The 27,935-nt window shown below is 39.9% G+C and overlaps 1 long non-coding RNA gene across 1 annotated transcript; it reads left to right on the forward strand.

Annotated features, from left to right (window-relative positions):
* Window positions 1-21,858: 21,858 nt before the first annotated feature.
* Window positions 21,859-22,465, forward strand: LOC149248931 (uncharacterized). The gene is made up of 3 exons (XR_016265797.1): window positions 21,859-21,970; window positions 22,069-22,137; window positions 22,220-22,465. It is a non-coding gene; the product is annotated as an uncharacterized LOC149248931 (long non-coding RNA).
* The last annotated feature ends 5,470 nt before the right edge of the window (window positions 22,466-27,935 follow it).

Genomic DNA, 27,935 nt, shown 5'->3' on the forward strand with positions numbered 1-27,935 from the left:
CCAAAAAGATGGTGGGCTCCAGTATTGTAGCAATAATGCTACAACTCCTGGAGCTTCCTATCTCTAATTTTATCAACCCGGTAGTTCGTACAAACTTGGAAGCGACGGTGCTGTATGCACAAGTACTAGCTCTTGTCGCAGCTGTCACTTGGTCAGCTGGCACAAGTCCGCTAGGGCTCAAGCCAACTTCTATATGCTCATAGAAGAAGCTTTATGAATGATGGACGAAAGCTAACTCAAAGGAGACTAGTCTAATTGCAGAAAGAAACTGAAAGCCAATAAAGCATGAAAACCCTAGTAAACCCTAATTTGACTAGCTAGACCCTTACAATGCAAAACTGTGAATGAAACTACTACCACTAATGCCATTACTTGTAGTGAGCTGAAATACATGCATCTAAGCTACTTGCATCTGAAAAGACATGTTTTTGTATTTTTCATTAAGTGGTTGGATTTATTGTGATGATGCTTTTGATTAGGGTTTGGTTGTGCAGGAGCGGTTTGAATGGAGGGAAAGCATGGGTAAGGTCAGGATGGCTGAGGGAGGTCCCTGAGGGTCTCTAGCATCAGTCCACAGAAGTCTGCCACGTTCGGATGCTCAGCAACCAAGTTTGCAGGCTTCTACAGGAAGTCTGCAGGGGATCCTACAGGAAACTCAGGGATTCTACAGGAAGTCTGTGCGATTCTACAGGATGTTTGACCGTGGAAGTTTTGGAAGATGGTGAAGTGTTGGAGTGGTGTGGGAGGATAGGTGAGATGGAGATGGAGCTGGTGATGGCTCAGGAGCAGAGAAATCAGATGGAGGAAGAGTGCATGCAGTGGGTTGATGGCTGGAAGGATGGGATCACGAAAGGTTAAGTAAATGAAGCTACGTGGCAATGGATGAGTTGGAAGGAAATGAGCTCGGCAGAGGCCGAGTAGGGCTTGAGGAGAGATCAAGAAGAAGAAGAAGGAAGTGGAATGATATGGAGCAGCGTAAATGAAACGAATGACTTATGCACCAAAAACGAGAATTCATTAACCTATGATAACTGTGCCATGAAACCTATGAACAGCAATGGGAAACCAAGAAATGAAACTCGTGCATGGAAGTGGAATGTAGAAGTATGGTTCAATATCAAAAGTGCATGGATGGATCTTCAACGAAAATGACTATGTTGCAGCTTGCATGGAAGTGAGAAGAACTGCGTTTCTTTTTGGTGGTTGATATGGACTGCACCCCAATCCCTAAGAGAGATGGCAGTGAGCCTTAACAACCTTTTTCTGGAGCTCCAATAAATTATAACTATCCTCCTATCGAATCTAAGCAACTGAAAGCAAATTCACCATAAACTAATCCTATTCAACCTCATGAAAAAGACTAAATTAATAGACTGTAAATTCAAATTGCATGTCAAAGTAAAGACTCAAAGTGCTGGAACGAAATGTAAATAACATTACAACACCGAGGAGATCTATTGCTCTCAGGTTGGGCCCTAACCTGAGAGCTATAGCTCCCTTAGAAACTCAGAATGAGATCAAAATCTGCCTCCTTTATTCATAACCAAACATCTGATATCATGCCAAAACTGGCTTACAAAAGGAACAAACACCGAGCTGTAGCTCGTACTTCCCAATTACAAGAGTGATGCAAAAGTTCAAAAAGCTTTTATCCAAGGCTATGGCCTCAGTATTTATGCAAAATGATCATCCAACAGGTGTCCTTGATTTGTGGAGCTCGGCTGTCCAACTGAAGGTTAAACTGCTGATCATGTAGAACAGTTATAACCGCTGTTCCTGTAGGACAGTTGTAACTGCGGTTCCTGTAGAACGGTTGGCTGCCTCTAAGCTCGGTGGGGGAGATTGGTTGGAGCTCGGAGCTATGGTGGGAATCACGAGGAAGGTCCCCAAGACTGTGGACATCCTCTCCTAAAAACCAGCAGTGCCACCTTATTGTCTCCTTGTCTCCTTTCTCGTGGTCTTTTCTCCCTTTTAATGCCAAAACCTGAAAGCATCATGCATTAGTCACGTAGATAGAATGCCTACCCTTCTTCCTACAAACAACACGAATAAACCAAGAAATGAATGCATAAGCAATAAAAAATGAGTGGTTTGAGCAGAGCAAGTAGGCCAAATGAGCCCAAATTGTACCAAAAATTGGGGCTCATCAATATACATCAAAACATAAATGAATATAGTTTAGAAATATAATTGATGTATGACATGATATGCAAATGGGCCCATGATGATTGTATGAGGCAAGATTAAAGAATGAAATAGTTTAACATATGTACATCACTTTCATTATTTATTTATGAAAATAGAACAAATATTTATATAATTGAGATACCAAAAATAAAATTAGAATAAATAATTATAAAACTTTTTATATTGAAAAAAAATATTTGTAAATGGTTTTTTTAGAGGAAATAATCTTATCTTATCTTTGCATATTTTAGTAAAGAATGTAGTGTTGTATTTTATAGATTTTTGTGTTTTTTTTCAAAATTTCTTAATGAAAAATTGATGGATTACCACTTACATGTGTGCAAATAGTAACTTGAAAAGAAAATTAAGTAGAATAAGATCATCTTCCTATGGAACTAATCCATGAGAATACTTTTAAATGACCAACTGTCATGGATTATGATATGCATCAAAGCATAATTAAATATAGTTTATAAATATAATTGATATATGACATGATATGCAAATGGGTGAGTGATGATTGTATGGGGCAAGATAGAAAAATGAAATGGTTGAACCTGTGCATGTTACATTTATTGTTTGTGAAATGAAAATAGAATAAATATTTTTATAATTAGCATACAGAAAATAAAATAGAATAAATATTTACATAACTTTTTATATTGAACAAAATATTTGTAAATGAATTTTTTTTTGGGAAAGGAAATAATGTTATCCTACTTTGCATATTTTAGATAATTGTTAAGGATCATGAGATGCATCAAAACATAAGTGAATATAGTATAGAAATACAATTGATATATTGTCACATCCCCACAGCCTGCCAAAAACAAGGTCTTTTTTTTTTCACTATAGTTTAAAGGTTTTACCCCGCGGTTTAATCGACTTAACATTTACTATGCCTCCCCGCTACATACGGGGTCTGGATTTTTTTAATGAGGGGAGGTACATTGTGACAGCGCCTTCTGTACTGTATTTAATTGGGAATGCGCTCAGAACTGAACACATCAGCCATCACCTTGGGATTGGCTCAACGTTATCCCTGAGACATAACTCCATGGTACTGTCAAGCATTTAAACCCGCCACGATATGGCTCTCCTCGGGATTCCTAAACTGATCGAGGGTGGAAACTCCGCCTATCTCACCGGATGGCTAGCCTTGCTCCTTACATTCTATCAGTTTCTTACCACCGGGGTTGAAGCTCATTTGGTTCATTTGGTTTGGTTCTCGGGGGAGCTCTGCTATACGAGAGTTAACTGGCCTGCGGCATCACTTACCTTCTACCAGCGATCTTCCAACAGATATTTGATGAGGATCCTCCCTACAGGTCGGGTGAATTTGTTTTCCCTTGCTATTATTATTCTCCAGCTTCGTTTTCACCCTATATGCTCCAAAAACCTTAACTGCTATTATTCACCTATTGGGTTTTGTATTGCAGGTTCGATTCCCCTTAATGGTGCTACATTGTTGGTGGTGGTTAGTTCAGCCCCTCTCAGGCATGGATGTGCAAATCCGCACAGGTAAGTCCGTTCCTCTACGCCTCTGTCATTTGGAGCTAGGGTGGAAGGCTTGCTTGTTAAATTCCAATGACTGTCTGAACGTTTCCTTGCCAGGTCGGGTTATCCGTCCCTACTTGAGAGGTTTTCCTTTCGTTCAGCTCTGCTCCTCTAGGGACATACCCTACAGTCTACAGCCCAGTAAAGGGTTTCATCTGCAAGCATACATTTCGGAATTTTCATTACATTTTAGTCTCATTGCAACATATTGTATCATATTAGCCTGTACAGAGGCCTTGTAAATTTACTATGCCATTTATCGCCTCGGTTTGGGGTTATATGGTTTATGACCAATATAAATTTTCCTGTACATGCACTGTGAGTTTTATGGCTGCTGGGTTGAGCATTAGCACGCTGCTCCCCCTTCAGTTATTGTATAACCCTAAATTTCGTTTGAGCACTCTATCGTTTGGTGATTGTTAAGCTACAGATATTGCCCTTATTTCCTTTGATTGTTATCTATGTAAACATGGGGTTGCACAGCGATTTATATATATATATACTTGCAGTCTAGTTGGTTTATTTCCTTGCTGTGCGAGATTCCATATTATCTGTATAACGAATTTAAGTTTTTGTTTTATCAGTTGCAATTTCTATTGAACATGTTGCATTATTTTCTGGGATAGAAAGAATAACCCCCTAGTCTTTATGTTATCGGAAAGAATAACCCCCTACCCGTCATGTTGTCGAATTTGGGCAAGATTGCTTGCGTAATTTTTTTTCTACAGGTTATACTTGTAAAGTTGCAGGGGTCCTTATACAACCTGGCTGGTTCTTATCATCATAGTTTATTACTGGCTTGTGTCTAATGAATATATCGACCCTCACGTGTTCGGTCATCTATGTAGATATATGTTTGCATGTGTGTCCAATGTTCTGTCTACAACATAATTAAAATGTTCATCCCAGCCTGAGACTAATGTATCCTACAGTTCTTGTCTGATGTGTTGGTGGATTGGATGCAAATGGAATTACTTGTTTAGGGTTTCGAGTTTCCACTAAAGAATCCATTCCTTGTTTTCCATATCATTGACAATTTAAAGAGAACTGGACAGAGAGCACTAACTATTATACTCTCTGATTTTCAAGCTATTATGTATATCTGTTTTTCTTTCTTTCGTTTATTTGTACAACGCAGTCTCTTCTATTTTATGCAGTTATATATAGATATATATATATATATATGCAGTTAAATATGCCTGTTTCGTTGTTATCTTTCTCTATAAAAAAGTTTCATGATAGTTCCACTCATATCGACTCCCTGAGTATATGGAGTTTCTTTTGTAAATTAAAGAACAGTTCTCTTTGTGAATAAGAACAGAGTCTCCTTCAAATTTAAGAATAGGAACAACAAACCCATGTACAGTTCTGCCACTAGGTTTTCTCTAGCAAGTTTCCAGATATTATAATAGGAACAGGAATTAAACTACCTTTACAAGCTATATATTAATATCAGTACAAGAGAACTGCCTCATACCTGGCGTTCCTCTGATTGAAATGTCATTTTTCCGGCAATAACTTGGAGGAATGAGAACTGAAATTTCTGAGACTGTATATAAATCCTTCTCCTGTATAAAAAGTTCAACCAACCCAAAATAGGGTTTGTCTTTTATCATTCGCCCAACCACGAGATTCGTCCTCCAGGACCAGAATCTCCCCCCTTGCTTCTTGCCAGACCTCAATCTCAGCAAGCTGCTCGCACCTCGAGCAAGGCTATCTAATCTTTACCAGACATAGCCACCTCCCTTCTCTTGGAGTCTCCTTTTTTTTTTTGTCTGCCTATCCTTCCAGCCCAGACCAACCTCCGGGAACCTTCCCTAGTTAGAGAAGGTGGTTAGGGTTGCAGTTCACTGCAACCGTTTCCTCCAATTTCCCTCTCAGGAGTTGCCAGCATTTTCAAAGATCCTTTTCCCATCATATTAAAAATAATATTAATAATAATAACAATGTTGTTAAATTCCAACATACTTTAATAATGTCATATTTAGTGTTGTTAAATTCAAAAACACTTAATAATGTCATACTCGGTTTTAACCAAAGTGAATTCAAATATTTACATTTTTCCTGCGGTATTACATCTTCCCCCCCTGAAATTGGACATCATCTCGATGTCCGCTGTCTAGGAACAGCCCTGGGTGAGCCTTCCTCATGAGCTCTTCATCTTCCCAAGTGGCCTCATCAGGCCCAAAGTGCCGCCACTGCACTTTAACTTGGGTAATAGCTCATTTCCGCAGTTGTACTTCTCTCCGGTCGAGGATGCTCAGTGGCTCGACCAAGACTTCTCCTTCCGGTTCAACCTGAAACATGCAACATTCCAAGTTAGTTCCTTTAAAAGTGAACTTTTAGATAGGTCTATTGTAAAAAAAATTTCCCACTTGAATGTCCCGTCATCTGATCACATGTTTAGGGTCATAAACATATTTTTTGAACACAGAAACATGGAAGACATTGTGAACCCGAATGTGACTTGGCAGGGCGAGCTGGTAAGCCACCAGCCCGATTCTTGCCAAAACTTGGAATGGTCCACAATATCGGGGTGCCAACTTGGCACACCCACTCCATTGCAGTGTACTCTTTTTGGCTTGAACCCTGATATAAACATGGTCACCAACTTGGTATTCCTTGAACCTCCTCTTTCAGTCAGAAAAACTGTTTTGCCTGTCCTGAGCAGCTTTCAAATTAGAGCGCACCCTTTTCACCATATCTTCCATTTCCTTAAGCATTTCCGGCCCTAATCTTAGTTTGTCTTCAGGTCCACTCCAGCTTGTGGGTGTACGGCATTTCCGACCGTCTAGGACCTCAAAGGGACTCATTTACGTCGAGGTATGATACCCATTGTTGTATGCAAATTCAACCAGGTGCAAATACTCCTCCCACTGCATTGGTTGCTGCATTACATAGGCTCTCAACATGTCCTCTACCACTTGGTTCACTCGCTCTGTTTGTCCGTCGGTTTGGGGGTGATATGCTGTACTGAAGTTCAGCTGAGTCCCCAATTCTGCAAATAACGTTCTCTAAAAGGCTGACGTAAATTTCACGTCACGATCTGAAATTATCGTCTTCAGAAGTCCATGTAATTTGAACACATTCTGCATAAAAATATGAGCGATCTGTGCAGCCCTGCAAGTGGATTGCACAGGTATAAAATGTGCTGCTTTACTCAACTTGTCTACAACCACCATAATGGAATCATGATTCTTCTTTGTTCTAGGCAGTCCGGTGATAAAATCCATAGAAATGGTTTCCCATTTCCATTCCGGAATGGGTAACGGTTGCAGTAGCCCCATTGGATGCTGATGTTCTGCCTTAATATTAGGATATTCCGACACATAGGATATAGTTAAGATCAACTTGGTCTAGTTTAGAGTTAGGTATAGAGTTAGGTAAAGTGTCTTTCTTTACCGTTGTACATATTGTAACTTACAATCCGACGGTCACGATATGTAGTGATCCGATGGTTCACTCTCACCTCGGTATTATCGACACTTGATCCGTGGCTTGACACCCGATTGGTCCATGAGTTCTATTTAAAGCGCATGGAGGGTCATTGTTCGGGTAATCCGTGCATGAGAGAAGCTTATGTAAATTTTCATTCTTTGATTAATAAATTGTCTGTACCCACGTTGGGACAGGCCGTGGACTGTTTCCCTCCTTGCACTCTGAGGGTTTTAACCACGTCAAAAATACTAGTGTATTGATTTGAGATCTGGTTGTGAGCGGTGTCCTTTTGGTATTCTTTCTGAGGAACTTACCCTGTAAATTCCTACATGGTATCAGAGCTATTTGAGGGCCGCGTCCGTTGGTGATCCAAATCTGAAGCCGGTAGAACTGCATGCGGCTGTCGTTTCCTAGATCTGCTGTTTCTGACTGCTTTCGGGCCGAGAGGACTGCTCTGTTGCGTTCGGAGCATCTGTTTCAGTGAGGAACCCCTTTCGTTTCACGCGAAAAGGTTTCCGGTAGCCCTAGCTGCGTCATTTTTCAGATCGGGAGGTATACAGTGTTTTTTGCAGTTTACTGTCATTTTCTCTCTGCTTATTTCGGTTTCGGTTTATTTAGCCTTTTTTTTCCCGAATCTATACCTTTCATTTCTGCGTATGCTCTTTGCCCTGCGACTCTGTGCGATCTGGGCAAATCAGAAACAGAAAGAAAGGATTTTTTCTCATGCGTATGCTCTTTTCCCTGCACCTTAGTGTGATCTTGGAAAATCAGAAACATTGAGAAAAATATTTAGTTTTTCGGTTAAAAGCTAACCTTGAGATTTTTTTTTAAATTCTAGTTTTTTGGCTAAAGCTAACTTCGAGCCGTAAGGTTCGTTTTTTCCTTGCCTATTCGTGTTGGGTTTTGTGTTTTGTGTTTTGTAGGGGAAAAGAGCCTTCCCAAGGCAAGCACGCAAATCGAGGCCCCCCCCCCCCTCTCTCTCTCTCTCTCTCTCTCTCTCTCTCAAATATTTTGTATAGATCAATTGGTTCAAAGACTTTTTAAGAGAGTAGAGGTCTTGGGTTCAAGTCTCCATTTTGTGGGGGCGGATTTTTTCATTCCCGCACATTCGCGCACTTTGCCGGCAACGTCAACAATTTTTTTTCAAAAAGCCATAACTTCTTCATCCGGAAGCCTTTTTCAGAGCCGTTTTTTTAAAACCGCCTATTTTTTCGAGATCTATCCATTGGACCACTTACTTTCAGCATCTTCAGCTTCAGGATTTTTTTCAAAAATGGAAAGTCCATGCCAAGTCATTCTTGATAGCACTAACTACTTCCAATGGGTAGCCTACATGGGAGATTTACTTAGAAGTAAAGGTCTCTTCAGAATAGCCACAGACCAAGAGAAGAAACCCAAAGATGAAGACAAGGCCGAAAAATGGGAAAATAGACAAGATCAAGCACGTGGTTTGATAGGAATGTCTGTTTCTCCTGATCTTAGATTCCACATTGCAGAAATTGAAACTCCTCATGAAGCATTAAAAAAACTTGCTAAAGTGTTTGGGATTAAAAATGAAATTAGAGCCCATCAACTTGAGAATGAGTTGCTTACTTTGGATCCTAATAATTTTTCTTGCATTGAAGATTTCTTGTCCAAATTCAAGACCCTTAGATATCTCTTGGAAGGTGTTAAAGTTAAGAAAGAAGATGGTAACCTTATTTATTCCATCCTTACTAAGTTGGGACCAGCCTACTCTGTATTTGTTTCCACTTTCCATTCTACAAGGGAAGCTTTCATTTGTCAAGGCAAAGACTACAAACCCCCTTCCTTTGACTCCTTTTGTGATTCCTTAATAAGAGAACAAGAAAAACTCTTACACCTTGGTCTTCTTAATCTTGGAAACTCTTCCTCGAAAGCGTTAGCCGCCCAGCAGCAACCAAATTCAAAGAATCCTAAGAAGTCTTATCCTCAAAGGAATGGTCCTAAACCAACTCAGCCTCAAGATGAAAGATCATTTCAGCAAAATGACAAGCCCAATAAAAACAAATGGAAGAGGACTGACAGACATTGTAACTTTTGTAATCGAGATGGCCACTTAGAATCTAAATGCTTTAAGAAGATGGAAGCCTTGGAAGCCGCAATGAAGAAACATAACATCCATGTGGAGCCTACTTCAACTTCAACTTCCGGAATGGCACTTTCTGCATGTCGTTATCAATCATCTCAGTCTGGTTATGCTTTAAATGTATCTTCTTCTTCTTCTCATTCTCATGAGTGGCTCATTGATTCTGGAGCCTCTTATCACATGGCCAAAAACCAAGCCATGTTTTCTTCTTTAAAAGATTGTAACACCAAATATATATATGTTGGTGATGATAGATCTCTTAGTGTTGTAGGGACTGGAACTGTTCATCTAGACAATGGTTAGTTTAATGATGTATTATGTGTTCCAACCTTATCCTCCAACCTTCTATCTGTCTATCAGATAACTCATTCAGGTGAAGGCAAAATTGTTGAATTTTCACCTCATGATGTTGTAATCAAGGATCTAAAAGATCCTAAACAGATTCTAGCTACTGGTCTTGCTGATGATTCCACAAGGTTGTATAAGTTTCACAACTTTGGGTCATCAAATCTTCCCTCAGCATTTGTTGCTCATAATGATGAAGTGAGCAAACTTTGGCATGAGCGATTTGGTCACTTAAACTATCGCTCCCTTCAGCATCTATGTAAAGAAAATATGGTGACAGGTCTTCCTATGATATCTTGCAGAGATGGTGTTTGTTCCGGATGTGTACTCGGAAAACATCATCGGGACAGTTTTGACAAACGTGCCTCTTGGCACGCCTCAGCCCCTTTACAGCTTGTGCATAGTGATTTATGTGGTCCTCTTCCTGTTGCTTCATTCTCTGGTTGCAAGTACTTCTTAACCTTCATTGATGATTTCTCCAGACGCACTTGGGTATACTTCTTAAAACTCAAGAGCGAAGTATTTAACACTTTTTTGGCCTTCAAAGCCTTTGTTGAAAAACAATCTGGACATCAAATTCTTAAGCTACGAACTGATAATGGTGGAGAATATGTTAAAAACACATTCATCAACTTTTGCACTGAAAATGGAATTCAAATGCAACATACTGTTCCATACACTCCACAACAAAATGGTGTAGCTGAAAGGAAAAATCGCACCTTAAAGGAAATGGCTAATTGTATGCTGCAATCTAAAGGACTCAGTCTTAGTTTTTGGGCCGAAGCAATTAATTGTGCAAATTATATAATCAATCGCACTCCTACTAAGGTTCTAGAGAATATCACTCCAGAAGAAGCTTGGAGTTCCATTAAACCAGATGTAAGTCACTTTCGTGTGTTTGGAAGTGAAGCATGGGCCCATATTCCAGATGAAAAGCATAAAGCTTTAGAACCTAAGAGTGAGAAATGCACTTTTGTTGGATATTCTGAAGATGTAAAAGGTTACAGACTTATTCCATTTAAGTCCAAAAATGTTATCATTAGAAGAGATGTAAAATTTGATGAAAATAAATCGGCCTGCGAGCCTAGTCCGGCGGATGTGCCACCTCTTCCTATCTCTTCTACTTTTGAAAACATTTCTTCTTCAGATGATGAAAGTGAGGATGACAATCCTCCCCCACCTTCTCAGGATCCTCAACTTCCAAGATGGGTCCGTGCTACTCGAGATGCAGCAGGTGATCTTGCCGGTGATCCTACAGATCAGCGACGTACACGTTCTCAGTTTGAAAGAGCCTCTTCTTTACTGGCTCAAGCTCCAGTAAATCATGATCCTGACACTTTTGCAGAAGCTTCAGGCCATCCACATTGGGAAGCAGCTATGAATGAAGAATATCAGTCATTGATGACAAATGATACATGGGATCTTGTTCCTCTACCAACGGGACGAAAACTTGTAAGATGTAAATGGGTTTACAGAACCAAGTATGGACCAGATGGCAAAATTGATAAACATAAAGCTCGTCTTGTTACTAAGGGCTTTTCACAGGTTGAAGGAATTGACTACACTGAAACCTTCGCCCCTGTTGCCAAAATGAACTCTATCCGCCTTGTTCTTTCCCTTGCTGCCTCTTTAAAATGGGAAGTCCATCAAATGGATGTTAAATCTGCCTTCTTGCATGGGGACTTGCAGGAAGAAATCTATATGGAACAACCCATTGGCTTCATACAAACAGACTCAAGCCTTGTGTGTCGACTTAAGAAATCCCTTTATGGTCTCAAGCAGGCTCCTCGGGCCTGGTATGCCAAAATGGATAGCTTTCTTTTAGAATCTGGCTTTTCTAGGTGTCATTCTGACAATACTGTCTACACCAAGAAAGTGGGTGACTCTCTTATCATCCTTGTTCTTTATGTTGATGATCTTATCCTTACTGGTAGTGATCCCAACCTTATAAACCATGTGAAGTCTATCCTTAAAAAGAAATTTGAAATGACAGACTTAGGACACTTACACTATTTTCTCGGTCTTCAAGTCTTGCAATCCAAGGAGGGTATTTCCCTTTCCCAGTCCAAGTATGCTTGTGATATTCTTCGTCATTTTCACATGGAAGACTGTAAGCCAGCCCCTTCTCCCTTTCAGTCTGGAGTCAAACTTTCAGTCTCTTGTTCTTCTCCTGAAGTTGATGCTACCTTATACCGTCAACTTGTAGGAAAACTCTTGTACTTAACCCATACTCGTCCTGATCTTTCCTTTGCTGTTGGCCTTGTTGCTCGTTTTATGCAAAACCCCCGTGAAAGTCACTGGAAAGCAGCCAAAAGAATACTTCGTTATGTTCGAGGTACAGTACAGTTTGGGATTCATTACAGTGCCAAAGCAGCTCCTCTGTTAGTTGGTTTCACTGATTCTGATTGGGCTGGTGACCCTGATGATCGGAAGTCTACTGCCGGTTATGTCTTCACTCTTGGTTCAGGACCTATTACATGGGCTTGTAAGAAACAGGCTTCCATTTCTCTTTCGTCAGCAGAAGCAGAGTATCGTGGTGCCGTGGAAGCTAGTAAGGAAGCCTTGTGGCTTCGTCAGATCCTATCAGAGTTTGGCTTTGAGAAGCAGCATCCAACCTCCCTTTGGTGTGATAATCAAAGTGCCATTCAGCTATGCAAAGATCCAGTCCAGCATCAGCGCAGCAAACACATCGAACTACACATGCACTTCATCAGAAAACTCATTCATGACCATGCTCTTGAAGTACAATATTGTCCAACAGATGATCAGATTGCAGACATCTTCACAAAGGCTCTCACAGAGGCGAAGTTCACTAAACTTCGATATATGCTTAGAGTTCAGGAAGTTGTCACTAAGGGGGGATAGGCTCTAGTGCCTCCTTCCTTCTCCTATTGTGTCATATTTGTAAATCCTTCAATCCTATCCCAAGTTGTTCTTAAGGGGGGATGTTAGGATATTCCGACACATAGGATATAGTTAAGATCAACTCGGTCTAGTTTAGAGTTAGGTAAAGTGTCTTTCTTTACCGTTGTACATATTGTAACTTACAATCCGACGGTCACGATATGTAGTGATCCGACGGTTCACTCTCACCTCGGTATTATCGACACTTGATCCGTGGCTTGACACCCGATTGGTCCATGAGTTCTATTTAAAGCGCATGGAGGGTCATTGTTCGGGTAATCCGTGCATGAGAGAAGCTTATGTAAATTTTCATTCTTTGATTAATAAATTGTCTGTACCCACGTTGGGACAGGCCGTGGACTGTTTCCCTCCTTGCACTCTGAGGGTTTTAACCACGTCAAAAATACTGGTGTATTGATTTGAGATCTGGTTGTGAGCGGTGTCCTTTTGGTATTCTTTCTGAGGAACTTACCCTGTAAATTCCTACACTTAATTTGTTGACACTCTAAATACCGTGCCAAATACTTAGCCATATTCCTCTTCATTCCCAGCCAAAAGTAATCCTTCCGAATCACAGTGATCATTTTCTGGTAACCTGGGTGTCCAGCATAATGACTGATGTGGAATTCATCCAAAATCAGATTTTTAATGTTGTTTTGATCAGGTACATATAGCCTTTTCTTGTAGTACAACATTCCAGCATCATCCAACTCATATCCTTGCTGATTCTTCTCGCTGGTAGACTGATGTACTTGCTATTTTATATGCTGATATTCAACATCTTGTTCTGCTGCCTTCCTTATCATTTCCTCGAAGGGACTTTTCCATATGCTTAAGGAAATTTCGTACAGACACTATACTTTCCGACTTAAGGCAACTGCCACCCGGTTTTCCTTCCCCTGCAAATGTTTGATTTCAAAGTCAAAACTGCTCAGGAAGTCTGCTCACCGTGCTTGCCTAGCATTTAAAGTGGGCTGGCTGAAATAATTAGTCAGACTGTGGTGGTCGGTCAACAACAGAAATTTCCTGCCCATAAGATAATGTCGCCACATCTTTAAGGCATGTATGACAACAGCCAACTCCAAGTCGTAAGCAGAGTACTTCTGCTCATGCTCTTTTAGCTTCCGAGACTCATACGCAATCACTTTACCCTCTTGCATCAACACACCTCCCACGCCCTCCTTGCTTGCGTCAGTACACACCACATAGTCCTTATTAGGATCAGCTATGCTCAAAATGGGTGCTGTGGTGAGCAGATGCTTTAACTGCTCAAAGCTTCTTTGACATTCTGGGGTCCATTTGAATGCTCTTCCCTTTTTTTGTAAGGAAGTGATGGGATATGCCACTTTGGAGAAGCCTTCCACAAATCGTCTGTAATAACCGGCTAATCCCATAAAGGACCTGATATCTGCTACATCTTTTGGTATGGGCCACTCCATTATGGCTCTTATCTTTTCTGGGTCCACCGCAATCCCTTCCCTTGTGATTACATGACCCAGATACTGGATTTCTTCCTTGAAGAAGTCACACTTACTGAACTTCGCATATAACTGGTGTTCTCGAAGAGTTTGTAGCACCAATATGAGGTGCTCCTTGTGCTCTTCCATGATGCGGGAATATATTAATATATCATCGATAAATATCAGTACAAATCGATCCAGATATCAATGAAATATGTTGTTCATTAAGCACATGAAAGTTGCAGGAGCATTAGTTAACCCAAAGGGTAACACCACAAATTCGTAATGACCATACCTCGTTCTAAAAGTTGTTTTAGCGATATCTTCCTCCTTAATCCTGATCTGGTGGTAACCTGATCGCAAATCGATCTTAGAGAACATTGTTGCACCTTTCACTTGATCGAATAGTTCATCAATCCGAGGTAGAGGATACTTGTTTTTGATGGTCAGCTTGTTCAGCTGACGATAATCTATGCACATGCGAAGGGTTCCGTCTTTTTTCTTGACGAATAACACTGGGGCTCCCCACAGGGACACGCTGGGGCGAATATAGTCTTTATCTAGCAGTTCCTGCAGCTGCATTTTTAATTCTGTCAATTCAGGCACACTCATTCTATAAGGTGCTCGTGATACCAATGTTGCCCCTGGTACCAATTCGATGGTAAAGTCTATATCCCTCTTAGGCAGCAGTCCGGGAATCTCATCTGGAAACACATTCGCAAATTCTTGTATTACAGGGATGTTATCTAACGTGGCTATTTTATCCTTTGAATCCGCATAACCCACTTGGATGGCATAAATCTGACACCCTTTTCTGATGCATTTTGCTAGCTAGGTTGCAGTTATTGGTCGAACCTGCACTGGCCGCTTAATTCCTTGCATTTCTTTCCTAGCTCCATGTTTATCCCGATAGTAAATAATCTTTGTCTTGCAGTCAACTAATGACCAGTGCTTTTCTAACCAGTCCATACCGATCAGAATGTCATATGAACCAAGGGGAAGCACATTTAGATCAGCCATTACTGGCTGTCCTGCTATTGTGAAAGAGCAGTCATTGACTTTTTCCATTACTCGCCTCTTGGCCCCTGTAGCCAGCTGTACTAGCCATGGATTTTTGAATTTAACAGGTTGCAATTTACAATGTTCCACTATCCTTGGACTAATATAGCTTAATGTGGCCCCAGGGTCAATTAAAACAGCTACAGTAAGGTCTGAGATTTTACCTTCAAATTCGACCATGGTCGGCTGGTACTCTGCTTGACGATCGTCCAGAGCTGCATTAATCCTTGGCACGCTACGTCCTACATCGCCGACTGTCGATGCTTCATGGATTTGGGATAACTGTTCAGTTCCCTTACGCTGTGGACAGTTTTTGACGTAGTGAGGCCCTCCACAGCCCCAACACTATACTGGGGGCCTTGCTGCCCCTTCACTGTCCAATCTTGCAGGCTGCTCGCTGACCCTGGACTCACTAGCTGTCTTGAATTTGGATGAATTTCTCGGTGCAGTTCTGCTGTTTTGTCCCTTTCCGTTCCCCTTGCTTCCGCCACTGCGATTTCCTTTGTTGCTTCCGGCTGACTTATAGCCTCTTTTTTCATTCCATTTTCTGCCAGAAGCTTCCCCTTTCTGTTTGCTCTGCTGGTAACAGATTCTGGCTTTACGAATTGCCTCATCGATTGACTTCAGATTGTCAAACTCAACCCTTTCCCGCATATACAGTGGCAAACTGCTAACAAATCTTTGCACCTTAGCGTTTTCTTCTCTAATATACGGCACATAATGAAGCAAGGAAGTAAAACAAGTGATAAATTCGTCCATGGTCTGCTACCCCAACCACAAGTCATGGAATTCTCTTGCCTTTTCATCGTAGAAGCGCTCGGTCAGATATCTTTCTTTGAAGTACCTTTGGAGATTTTCCCAAGTTATGGCCTGCTCGGTCACTCCTTTCACAATCTTAACTTCTTCCCACCACATGGTAGCTTTTCCCTGTAGTTGGAAAATAGCCAGCCGTGCTTTAAGGTTATGATCGTACTCGTATAACTGAAAATATTTGTTCATATTAATTAACCATGCTTCAGCTGCTTCTTCCTGCTCCTTGTCAAAGTGCGATGGTTTAATCTTACGAAACTCTCCTTGCAGCTCTACCCTTTACCTTTTTGAGATCTACTGCTCAAATGCATTGTCAGAACATTCCTCCCTTTCTTCTGACCTTTCAGGTGCTATATGATGGTTCTGTTCTTCTGACACTCTCTGCTGTTCCGTACTGGGATTAGCTGGCAGCTGGTTCTGCCTATCAGACAGACTTTTTAGAATTCTTTCTTGCTCCATCATTAGTCGTGTGTTGTCTTCGCGTAACCGAGCCATTTCATTTTTTAATTCTTGCACAGTCTCCAGAATTGCCTGGTTTGTATTACGGGCTTCCTCCCCAAGTTGTACCCATAGCTCAGGGTTATTTTCAGGGCCAGGTACTCCCTGTCCCATCGCATACCTGCGCGATGTGCTGTCCGTTCTCCTCATGTTGTCAGTCTCCTGGTTCCTGGTCCTGTCCTTAAACATAAGATAAGTGACAACAGAAAAAAGAAAAAAAAATTAGCATACTAATTGGTAATTGCACGAATAAAATGTAATTATATTATATATGTTGTTTCTGTAGTCCAATTCCACTTCCCAGAGGCCTCAGTTTTCTAACTGGGCTCTGATACCATATGTCACATCCCCACAGCTAGCCAAAAACAAGGTCTTTTTTTTTCGCTATAGTTTAAAGGTTTTACCCCGCGGTTTAATCGACTTAACATTTACTATGCCTCCCCGCTACATACGGGGTCTGGTTCGCTTTAATGAGGGGAGGTACATTGTGACAGCGCCTTCTGTATTGTAATTAATTGGGAATGCGCTCAGAACTGGACACATCAGCCATCACCCTGGGATTGGCTCAACGTTATCCCTGAGACATAACTCCATGGTACTGTCAAGTGTTCGAACCCACCACGATATGGCTCTCCTCAGGATTCCTAAACTGATCGAGGGTGGAAACTTCGCCTATCTCACTGGACGGCTAGCCTTGCTCCTTACATTCTATCAGTTTCTTACCACCGGGGTTGAAGCTCATTTGGTTTGGTTCTCGGGGGAGCTCTACTATACGAGAGTTAGCCAGCCTGTGGCATCACTTACCTTCTACCAGCGTTCTTCCAACAGAGATTTGGCGGGGATCCTCCCTACAGGTCAGGTGAATTTGTTTTCCCTTGCTATTATTTTTCTCCAGCTTCATTTTCACCCTATATGCTTCGAAAACCTTAACTGCTATTATTCACCTATTGGGTTTTGTATTACAGGTTCGATTCCCCTTAATGATGCTACGCTATCGTTGGTGGTGGTTATTTCAGCCCCTCTCAGGCATGGATTTGCAAATCCACACAGGTAAGTCTGTTCCTCTACGCCTCTGTCATTTGGAGCCAGGGTGGAAGGCTTGCTTGTTAAATTCCAATGACTATCTGAACGTTTCCTTGCCAGGTGGGGTTATCCGTCCCTACTTGAGAGGTTTTCCTTTCGTTCGGCTCTGCTCCTCTAGGGACATACCCTACAGTCTGCAGCTCAGCAAAGGGTTTCATCTGCAAGCATACATTTCAGAATTTTCATTACATTTTAATCTCATTGCAACATACTGTATCATATCAGCCTGCACAGAGGCCTTGTAAATTTATTACGCCATTTATCGCCTCGGTTTGGGGTTACATGGTTTATGACCAATATAAATTTTCCTGTACATGCACTGTGAGTTTTATGGCTGCCGAGTTGAGCGTTAGCACGTTGCTCTCCCTTCAGTTATTGTATAACCCTACATTTCGTTTGAGCACTCTATCGTTTGGTGATTGTTAAGCTATAGATATTGCCCTTATTTCCTTTGATTGTTATCTATGTAAACATGGGGTTGCACAGCGATTTATATATATATACTTGCAGTCTAGTTGGTTTATTTCCTTGCTATGCGAGATTCCATATTATCTGTATAACGAATTTAAGTTTTTGTTTTATCAGTTGCAATTTCTATTGAACATGTTGTATTATTTTCCGGGATAGAAAGAATAACCCCCTACTCTTTATGTTATCGGAAAGAATAACCCCCTACCCGTCATGTTGTCGAATTTCGACAAGATTGCTTGCGTAATTTTTATGCTACAGGTTATACTTGTAAAGTTGCAGGGGTCCTTATACAACCTGGCCGGTTCTTATCATCATAGTTTATTACTGGCTTGTGTCTAATGAATATATCGACCCTCACGTGTTCGGTCGTCTATGTAGATATATGTTTGCATGTGTGTCCAATGTTCTGTCTACAGCATAATTAAAATGTTCATCCCAGCTTGAGACCAATGTATCCTAAAAGTTCCTGTTTGATGTGTTGGTGGATTGGATGCAAATGGAATTACTTGTTTAGGGTTTCAAGTTTCCACTAAAGAATCCATTCCTTGTTTTCCATATTATTGACAATTTAAAGAGAACTGGACAGAGAGCACTAACTGTTATACTCTCTGATTTTCAAGCTATTATGTATATCTATTTTTCTTTCTTTCAATTATTTGTCCAACGCAGTCTCTGCTATTTTATGCAGTTATCTATATATATATATATATCTATATATATATATATATATATATATATATATATATATATATATATATATATATATATATATATATATATATATATATATATATATATATATGCAGTTAAATGTGCCTGTTTCGTTGTTATCTTTCTCTATAAAAAAAGTTTCCTGATAGTTCCACTCATATCGACTCCCTGAGTATATGGAGTTTATTTTCTAAATTAAAGAACAGTTCTCTTTGTGAATAAGAACAGAGTCTCCTTCAAATTTAAGAACAGGAACATCAAACCCATGTACAATTCTGCCACTAGGTTTTCTCTAGCAGGTTTCCAGATATTATATAACAGGAACAGGAATTAAACTACCTTTACAAGCTATCTACTAATATCTGTACAAGAGAACTGCCTTATACCTGGTGTTCCTCTGATTGAAATGTCGTTTTTCCGGCAATAACTTGAAGGAATGAGAACTGAAATTTCTGAGACTGTATATAAATCTTCTCCTGTATAAAAAGTTCAACCAACCCAAAACAGGGTTTGTCTTTTATCATCTGCCTGACCACGAGATTCGTCCTCCAGTACCAGAATATCCCCCCTTGCTTCTTGCCAAACCTCAATCTCAGCAAGCTGCTCGCACCTCGAGCAAGGCTATCTGATCTTTACCAGACATAGCCACCTCCCTTCTCTTGGAGTCTCTTTTTTCTTTTTTTTTGTCTGCCTGTCCTTCCAACCCAGACCAACCTCCGGGAACCTTCCCCAGTTAGAGAAGGTGGTTAGGGTTGCAGTTCACTGCAACCGTTTCCTCCAACTTCCCTCTTAGGAGTTACCAGCATTTTCAAAGATCTTTTTTCCATCATATTAAAAATAATAACAATGCTGTTAAATTCCAACATACTTTAGTAATGTCATATTTAGTGCTGTTAAATTCAAAAACACTTAATAATGTCATATTCGGTTTTAACCACAGTGAATTCAAATATTTACATTTTTCCTGGGGTATTACATATATGCAATGATATGCATATGGGCTTGTCATGACTATATGAGGCCAGATTAAAAAAAAATGAAATAGTTGAACCTATGCAAGTTAGTTTTATTGTTTGTGAAATGAAAATAGAATAAATATTTATATTATTGAGATATGGAAATGAAAATAGAATAAATATTTATATAATTGTTTGTATTTAACAAAATAACTATAAAATGATTTCTTTGTGGGGAAATGAAATAATCTTATCCTATTTTTACATAGTTTAGTAGAGAATCGAGTGTTTGACTAAGTTCATTTTAAATATTTTTATCTCTCTTTTCAAAATTCCTTAATAGAAAGTTGATTGATTACTAATTACACATACAAATGATAACATGAAAAATAACTCACTTGGAATAAGATCATATTCCTCTCAAACTACTCCATCAGAATGTTTGTAAATGACCAACTATTAAGAACTATGATATGGGCCTGTGATGATTGTATGAGACTAGATAAAAAAAATGAAATGGATGAACCTACTTTAAGTTTATTTTTTGTAAAATTAAAAATAGAATAAATATTTTTATAATTGAGATATGGAAATGAAAATAGAGTATATATATATATATATATATATATATATATATATATATATATATATATATATATATATATAGATATATATTTATTTATTTATTTATAAATGATTTTTTTTAACTTATTTTCTCTTAAGGAAATATTCTTATTTTAACTTTTCATTTAGTAAATAATTTTAGTGAAGAAAGGGGTGTTGTACTAAGTTCATTTTAAACATTTTTATCTTTCTTTTCAAAATTCTTTAATGGAAGGTTGATTGACCACCAATTACATATGCAATTGGTAAGTTGAAAAGAGATGACTTAGGATGACTTAGGTAAGATCATCTTCCTATTAAACTAGTCCTTGAGAATATTTACAAGTGCCCTAAGTGTTAAGGATTATCATATTCATAAAAAAATAAAAATAAATAAATAACTAAATATAATTTTGAAAGACAATTAATGTATGGCATGATATGCAAATAAGCCCATGATAACTGTATGAAGAAAGATAAAAAAATGAAATGGTTGAAACTATTTATATAACATTTATGGTTTGTGAAATGAACATAGAATAAATATTTATATAATTGAAATATAGAAATGAAAATAGAGTAAATATTTATATAATAATTTATATTGAACAAAATATTTGTAAAAAAAAAAATTGAGGAAAAAAATGATTCTTCTCATATTTTAGTAAGGAATGAGATGTTGTATTAAATTCGTTTTAAATATTTTTATCTTTCTTTTCAAAATTTCTTACTAGATGACTCATTCATTACCATTACATATGCAGATGATAATATGAAAAGACACTGACATGAAATAATATTATCTTCCTATCAAACTCATCTATGAGAATATTTATAAATGACCAACTGCTAAGGATTATGATATACATCAAAACGGATCGGCCCTGATATGAAAATGGGCCCTGACGATTGTATGAGGCCAAATGGAGAAAATGAAATGGTTGAATCTGTATACTTTACTTTTATTTTTTTTATGAAACAAACTTAGAACAAATATTTATATAATCTAGATACAGAAATGAAAATAAAGTATATATATATATATATATATATATATATATATATATATATATATATATATATATATATATATATATATGTCACGACCATTTCCATACTTTTCCAAATATCCATAAATTTAAAAAGGTAACTATCACCTTCCTAAACATAACAATGTAAATCTATAATCTGATAATTGCGCTTTACCTTTTCTTTACCATCATCAAACATATACATAAGCATAAAAGTCTTTAACCTATGCACAATTGTTCACGGCATGCATGTTTTGTTTAAAGTCAATGCCTTTATATTATATTTGACACAACGTTAACATAGCATAAGTATGGATCCACTCTACCATCTGACATACTAGCCGAGATATTTATCAAACGACAGAGCTAATGGTGTGGACTTGATGTCCCACCGCAGTACCGGATGACAGATCATCCTTACCATAAAGGCATCAGTACTTCCAGGGCAGGTGGCGTAACCTGGTTTCACCAGCCACGTGATGCGTTGGTATTGCAGACTTTGGGCTTACCGCCACAGTCTCCCGCCTTACTTCGACGGTTCAGATCATGTTTGGTGATCGAAGGGTTAAGAATTGTTCCGGGTTTTGCTATGACTATTAAATGGATTCGTATTGGCATTTTGCTCATTTGCTGCCGCGGTCTTTGCGGACCTAGTGCAATGTTTCTCCTCCAGCTCGCATCTGAACACCTTTGTGTCTCCGGCCTGCAACACTCCAGGGTTCCTCTCAGCCCAGAACCAAATCCTCACAGGTGACTTCGGTTGATAGTCTTTGTTTGCATTTGAAGCATTGTATTTATGAGAAATTCCCTTACAGGTTCTTATGTTTTCCCTGACAAATTTCATGCAGCTGCAACCTACTATATTGCAGCAAGATCATGGCGTTCCTTCAGCTGAGCCTACCTCCGGCACTACCCAGGTATGACTCGGCATTTGGGGTTTGGTTTTGAATTTAGAGATTTAAGTTTCGGTCTTGAGCCACCATCTGTGACTTGGTGCAGACCTTATTTTCCAGCTCGATTCTCTTAAATCCGTTGCCGGGTATTCCTTGTGGGAAGCCCCTACAGCGGCCTTCACTGCAATCGACGGGGTTCCTCTGTTGAGAGGCTTAAGTTTATGAAACCGTCTCCAAGTTCTGTTATATATTTTTATGCTTTACTGTTTAGTTTCCGGCCGTTGCTGTAGACTTGGTGTCGTTACATGATTTCGGTCTTTGGTCCTTAAACTCAGAACTTGTATTATTATTTAGGGGCTTGACCCCCTTCGTCAAATGTATAGTTTCATTTAAGCTTATCAGTTCGCTGTTGGTACTGCTCGTATTTTGCAGATGTATGTAAACCCTAAGCCCTCGGGCATTCCTGTGTTTTAATGGAATATTTCTTTTTTTTTCATCGTTGTTCAGTCAGAGATATGAGCGTGTATTCTGTTATTAACTGTCTTTTGGTCACATGCGGCCTCCGCCTCTGTGATTACTTGTGTAACTTGTCCATTCTTGATTCGCGACCCAGTGGTTCTAAGAGTTATAATATCTTTGCATGTTACGCCTCGGCGTCTGTTCACTGTCTGAATGCTTAGACCTTTCCCTATGGACAGGGCGGCCCTTTGGTATAGTTATTATCTTTGCGACAGATTCATTACAGTCTCTTTGTTTTTAATATAAGGGTTTTACTTCTATGTTGCATGCACAGCCTTTCGGCCTTAGCAAGTTTAGTAATTAATTTCGCATGCTCACACAGGTTCCATTACGGTTAGTATATAGACATATACTCCAGCTCTGAGACTGATATACATATCTTTGTCGTTTACATGCATTTGTATCATCTATATTCCACTACTGTTGCATTTGTTATTATAATACATCGTTCTTTCACTTGTTTGCGATACACTGTGCGCAGTATAGTCTCATACCACAGATTTCTCTGTTAAAAAGATTTATGCAACGAATACAAAGATTCGATAGCGAATGCCTTGGTGAATATAGCGCATCTCTGTACTTTATATTCTCTCAATGACCAGAACTCTCTGCGTAGAGTTAATGAATAGGTATACACAGATAATTGTTTACTTCTGTTATTAACTATTTCATTTCTTTCACTATGGATCTGCTTCCATCCATAGTCGGGTTTGTTTCTTAATGTTCTTAGCCAAAGATCCCTCACAGATCTATAATCAAGTATCAGTCGTACGTTTCTGCTATATATTGATTTAGTTTCAAGGCCTGTTCTTTTGAATGTAAAAACTCTGTTAATAGAGCTAGGACGAGACTGTTACCTGTAACCAGTTCTCGGATTCAGGCTTCCTTAATCATATGCAGACTTATTTAATGACTCTGTACCATTTCACTTGATCTGGGTACTAAACCCGACTCTGTCTATTAAATGACAGTTTCTCCTCAAGTTTGCACAGATACATTACACTAACAGTATCTAGGAACATCAATCCTTTTCTACTTAAAACACTGTAATTTTAATGCACATTCATTTTCTAACAGGGACTACCAGTTTGGAACCGTACCTGATTACCAATGTCAGGAATGGTTTTTCAAACAAAAGGTCACCTGAGCTTTAATTCTGCTCTCCTCCCAGCCATGAGACCCATCCTTCAGACGGAGTTCTCCCCCCGAGCCATCCTGTAGGCCTCCAGCCCTCAACAGGATTTGTGCACTCACGTGCCAGGTTATCTGGTCCTAACCAGACTTAACCCTCCTCTTCTGCACTTTTTCTCTTCTTGGAAAAAGATTGTCTATTCTCTCTGTCTGTCCTCACAGCACAGAATTCCCTCAGTCAGGACTTTCTCCTGTTTTGGAGGGTAGTTCCATCAGTTATCACAACTGATCATTTTCTTTAAGATTCACCTCTTAGAGGCTGCCAGCAATTTCAAGAAAGTATTTAAATTACTTTAATCAAAATAGTTTACCACAGTTTTGTTTAAAACATAACAACAACTGTATTAGTCTTTTACCATAGTAACTTTTCGAATTTACACAAATCTGGGGTCATTACATCTCCCCCTCCTGAGATTGGACATCGTCCCGATGTCTGTCTCCTTTAAACAAGTTTGGATAAGCTTTTCTAAGGAGTTCTTCATCCTCCCAAGTGGCCTCCTCTGGTCCATAGTGCTGCCACTGCACTTTAGCTTGGGAAATAACTCGTTTCCGCAGCTGCACTTCTCTCCGGTCGAGAATGGTCAGTGGTTCGACCAGAACCTCGCCTTCCGGCTCGACCTGCAATCAGCAACAAATTAAATTACTTTTCAGTTTTAGAAGTAATACTTGTCTATAGTGACCAGATTAATTCTTACCCGAACATTCTGCCATTGAATCACATGTTTAGGATCGTAAACGTATTGCTTTAATACGGATACGTGAAACACATTGTGAATTCTAATATGGCTTGGTAGGGCAAGTTGATAAGCTACCGGCCCCACTTTTGTCAAAATTTGGAAAGGTCCAAAGTAGCGGGGTGCTAATTTGGCACATCCGCTCCACTGCAAGGTACTCCTCCTTGGTTGGATTCTGACAAAAACATGATCCCCAACTTGGAATTCTTTAAATCTTCTCTTGCGATCAGCAAAACTTTTCTGTCTATCCTGAGCAGCTTTTAAATTGGTACGCACCCTTTTTACTGTGTCCTCCATTTCCTTGAGCATATCAGGACCAATTCGTAACCTGTCCTCCGGTCCATTCCAGCTTGCAGGTGTGCGGCACTTCCGCCCATACATAACCTCGAAAGGACTCATCTGTGTTGAGGAATGATATCCATTATTGTACGCGAATTCAACCAGATGAAGATAATCTTCCCATTGGGTTGGCTTCATCATAACGCATGCTCTCAGCATGTCTTCCACAACCTGATTCACTCGCTCGGTTTGGCCATCTGTTTGGGGATGATAAGCTGTGCTGAAGTTCAGCTGCGTCCCTAGTTCAGCAAACAGTGTCCTCCAAAAGGTTGATGTAAATTTGACATCTCGATCTGAGATAATCACCTTTGGGAGTCCATGCAACTTAAACACATTTTGCATGAAAACATGAGCGATTTGCACAGCCTTATATGTCGACTGTACTGGTATAAAGTGTGCTGCCTTACTCAGCTTATCCACTACCACCATAATGGAATCATTGTTCTTCTTTGTTTTAGGCAGTCCAGTTATGAAATCCATGGAGATAGTCTCCCATTTCCATTCCGGAATGGGTAAAGGTTGTAACAGCCCTGCTGGGTGCATGTGCTCTGCCTTAATCTGCTGACATTCTAGACATCGTGCTAGATACTCAGCTACCTCTTTCTTCATTCTTGGCCAGTAATATTCCTTTCGGAGGGCAGTCACCATTTTCTGGTAGCCCGGATGCCCAGTATAATGGCTGGTGTGAAATTCATCCAGAATCAACTTCTTAATACTGTCTTCATTGGGTACATACAGCTTTTTATTAAAACACAACATTTCAGCATCATCTAGTGTATACTCTGGTTGCATCTCCTTACCAGATTGCTGTTGTAATTGCTGTTTAATGTGCTGATAAACAGCATCTCGTTCAGCTGCTATTTTTATCTTCTCCAATAGAGTACTTTGCCACTTACTGACCGAAATCTTGCACACGCACTGCACTTTCCGACTTAATGCATCCGCTACTCGGTTCTCCTTCCCCTTTAAATGCTTAATCTCAAAGTCGAACCCGCTTAAGAAGTCAGCCCAGCGGGCTTGCCTTGTATTTAAGGTGGGTTGGCTGAAATAGTTTGTTAGGCTGTGGTGGTCTGTTAACAGCAGAAATTTTCTGCCCAAAAGATAGTGCCGCCACATCTTCAGGGCATGAATAACAGCGGTCAGCTCCAAATCGTAAGCAGAGTATTTCTGCTCATGCTCTTTAAGCTTCCTAGACTCATACGCAATGACTCTTCCTTCTTGCATCAACACTCCACCCACACCTTCTTTACTTGCATCCGTGCAGACCACGTAGTCTTTATTAGGATCAGCTATACTTAACACAGGTGCGGTGGTAAGTAAATGCTTGAGCTGTTCAAAGCTCTTTTGGCATTCCGAGGTCCATTTAAATACTTTTCCTTTCTTTTGCAAGGAAGTGATAGGGTATGCTACCCTCGAAAAGCCTTCAACAAATCTTCTATAGTAACCTGCTAACCCCATAAAGGACCTAATATCAGCCACGTCCTTTGGTATAGGCCACTCCATTATAGTTCTGATCTTCTCAGGGTCTACTGCGATTCCTTCCTTGGTAATTACATGACCCAAATATTGTATCTCCTCCTTGTAAAAATCACATTTACTAAACTTTGCGTATAATTGATGTTCCCGCAAAGTTTGCAACACCAACCTAAGGTGTTCCTCATGTTCCTTTCTTGATCTGCTGTAAATTAGAATGTCGTCTATGAATATCAGCACAAACTTATCCAAAAACCGATGAAACACACTGTTCATCAAACACATGAAGGTGGCAGGTGCATTGGTCAGCCCAAAAGGTAACACCACGAATTCATAATGCCCATACCGCGTTCTGAAAGCGGTCTTAGCAATATCTTCCTCTTTTATTCTGATCTGATGGTAACCAGATCGCAGATCAATTTTTGAAAATACCGTTGCTCCCTTCACCTGATCAAAAAGCTCATCGATCCTAGGCAAAGGATATTTGTTTTTGATCGTAAGCTTATTCAGCTGACGATAATCAATGCACATCCGAAAGGTTCCATCTTTCTTTTTGACGAATAGCACTGGGGCTCCCCAGGGTGATACGCTGGGACGGATGTAATTTTTATCTAACAGCTCTTGCAGTTGCATTTTTAATTCTGTTAATTCTGGTACACTCATGCGGTAAGGTGCTCGTGATACAGGTGCTGCCCCTGGAATCAGCTCAATAGTGAAATCCACATCCCTTTTTGGTGGTAATCCCGGCACTTCCTCGGGAAAAACATCTGCAAACTCCTGCACTATCGGAATGCTACCCAACATAGCAGTTTTATCTTTTTGATTTGCGTATCCCACCTGAATAGCGTAGATTTGACATTTCTTCCTGATGCACTTAGCTAGCTGAGTTGCTGAAATGGGTCGGATCTGCACAGGATGTCTGATTCCTTGCAACTCCTGCTGCTCTCCCAGGTCATCCCTATAATAGATGGTCTTGGTTTTGCAGTTCACTAAGGACCAATGTCTTTCCAGCCAGTCCATCCCAATCAAGATATCATAGGAACCCAACGGTAATATATTCAAATCTGCCACTATTGGCTGTCCGGCTATAGTTAAGGAGCAATTATTTACTTTGGCCAGTACTCGTCTCTTGGCCCCGGTAGCTAGTTGGACCAGCCACGGATTCCTGAATTTTTCAGCTTGCAATTTACACTGTTCTACTATTTTCGGACTAATATAACTTAAAGTAGCCCCTGGGTCTATAAGAACAGCTATGGAAAGGTTGGAGATTTTACCTTCGAATTCAACCATAGATGGCTGATACTCCGCTTGACGGTCCTCTAGCGCTGCATTGATTCTGGGCACACTACGTGCCACGTCCCCAACAGTCGATGCTTCGTGAATTTGGGATATCTGATCTGTTCCTTTTCTCTGTGGGCAGTTTTTCACATAGTGAGGTCCTCCACAACCCCAGCATTGCACTGGCGGTCTGTTCATTCCCTCACCTTCTGGTCTACCAGACTGCTCATTTGCTTTAGATTCGCTCATTGGTCTGGACCGGGGTGCATTCCTTGCAACAGGTCTACT

This window comes from Pinus tabuliformis, chromosome 7 (genome assembly GCF_031772625.1).
Source record: "Pinus tabuliformis cultivar Carrire ecotype Pingquan chromosome 7, CPIR1, whole genome shotgun sequence".
Lineage (NCBI taxonomy): Eukaryota > Viridiplantae > Streptophyta > Pinopsida > Pinales > Pinaceae > Pinus > Pinus tabuliformis.